Here is a 2,456-nt window from a genome sequence, read left to right on the forward strand (position 1 = left end):
TGGACTTCAAAATAAGAGCATAACAATAGTAGTAGTAAACACTCAAATATACTAACTTATAAACGTCATGGTATGAAGAAGTTAATATTCTAGGTAATTTATAAGTCGATATTGTTTCTATAAAGACTCAAATGGAATAGATTATTTAAGACAAAGCATTTTATTTGTATTGAATACTTAATTGAGGATATCAGCTCAAGTGATCTTGTACTTCACTTCTTGATGTTCTTTTTTTCTTTTTTGTAATTTAGTCCCTCAACTCTCAACTCAACTTCATTTATGTTGCACCTTTCATACATAAAAACATGCAGCCCAAAGTGCTTCACAAAATAACAGAGAGACAGAAAACAACAGCAATGATAAAATTATAAAAGGCATGATTATAAAAAAAATACTTACAAATAAAATAAAATCAATACAGTAAAATTAATAAAATAAGTAAGAGTGGAAAGAAAAGTTAAAAATAAGGTAGCGTTAACAAGATCAGATAAATACAAGAAATAAATAGATAAATGAATAATTAAATAAGATAAGATAAGATAAGATAAGATAAGATAAGATATAGGGAGAAGATCCCTGATTATAAGAACTGAGCCTAAGTAGTACTTTGAGAACTGGTTTCTTTCAGGCCTCACTCTTAACTTTTCCTACTGATTTGAAAATGACACCAACCAGTCAGAATAAGAAGACCAAGCTTTTTTACTGAATGTCTGAATAAGTCTTACAATTTGCTAGAAAAATGTGCTTATAACAGTTTGTCACTACCTGGTTGAGATCAGCCACTTGAAACCGAAGACCAGACTGGTGGTGGACAGTAACAAAGTACATGTTTTGAGTATCTGTACTTTACTTGAGTATTATTTTTTAGGGAACTTATTACTTTAACTCCATTTAAAGACAAATATCATCCTCTTGACTCCTCTACATTTCTATCAGTGCTCTAGTTACTCACTACTTTATCTTTGAAGTCAGCTGATGAGTTTTCTTTTCTGAAATCAGATCCCAAAGACCGTAAACTGTTGGTGTCCTTGTGTTTGGTTTGTCTCAGTGGTGTAGCCGTACCTGGGTTGAGCGTAGATCAAACGTTGTTCAGATCAGTGCGTTCATTTAGTCGTGGTGATGATGGCTATGACTGAGAAGGATGATGATTCTCTACCTGAGTACCACGGCCATATTTTAAACCCACGTTTGAGGTTTTGAAATAAAGAATGATTGTTTGTATTGTTGTAAATCTCTGATCTGTTTACCACACAAACTTCATCACAGCCTCCAAAACATCAGCATCTAACCTGAGAAAGCATGTGGAGGTCTGGAGCTAACACACTGCTTTGATTCCAGAGGAACATTGTAAACTTGTCTGTGCTTGTAGTAACTTAGTTTATATTTCATGGTAGACTTTTTAGAGATGAAATCATGTTTGTGAAAACTTTGTGAAAAGTTGTGATCTTTGTGAAAATACGTTTAGAGATATTTTAAAAAGTACTTTGAATACTTCAGTATTTTTAAAATCAAGTACTCCAGGACTTTAACTCAAGTCAGAATCTGACTGAACAACTTTCACTTGTATTGGAGTAATGTTTGACCAGGAGGATCTATACTCTGACTTCAGAAATGAAGATGTGGACTTTGTCCACTGATGATGAAATATCCCCAGTTAATGATACAATTCTCAAGTGATGCTGGTAGTTCCAGTTTGACAGAAAACAACTTTATTTGTATAGCATATTTTAAAACAGATGTTTACAAAGTGCTTTGACAAACAAAGCATGGCAGGAAAACAATGAATCTTTGACAGACAGAAAAGAGTTTTGGAATTCTAGCAATGCAAAAACAAAGTACAAAGGATACATTTGAATGAAAAGGAATAAAGTGATTAGAAGGTAGACCAATAAATAATTGTTATAGAGGTTCTTTACATACATAAATTAATACATTTTAAAAAATAGATCGGTAAATAAAAGCGTTAAAGGACAATAAAAGGTTTAAGAAGAAGATGACATCACATCAGAAAAAATAGAAAATGGAAAAGGATAAATTAGGAACATCAAAATAATAAAGGAAAAATTAAATGAAAAACAATAAATAATCAAATAGAATTAAAACAATTAGTTAGTTGGATGAAAAATAAAACTAAGAAACAAATAAAAATAAAAAGTAGTTTAAAGGATGAAGACACAAAAGCAAGTCTGTAAAAATAGTTCTTGAGAACAGATTTAAAGATGCCAACGACTCTGCGATCCTTATCTCCTCAGGGAGGTCGTTCCAAAGTCGAGGGGCTCTGCTGGATACTTAAAAAATACAAAATATAAAGTAATAAATGGATATGCTATTTGAAAGGCCTGAGCAGTACAACTTAACAATAACTAAATGTTTTGTGATTTTGTATTTTTATTTTACTCTGAAAATAATTAACCGGAAACCACTCTTCTTGTTTGTGTTTTGTAAAGTTCCCAGAA

This window comes from Notolabrus celidotus, chromosome 6, assembly GCF_009762535.1.
Source record: "Notolabrus celidotus isolate fNotCel1 chromosome 6, fNotCel1.pri, whole genome shotgun sequence".
NCBI classification, from domain to species: domain Eukaryota; kingdom Metazoa; phylum Chordata; class Actinopteri; order Labriformes; family Labridae; genus Notolabrus; species Notolabrus celidotus.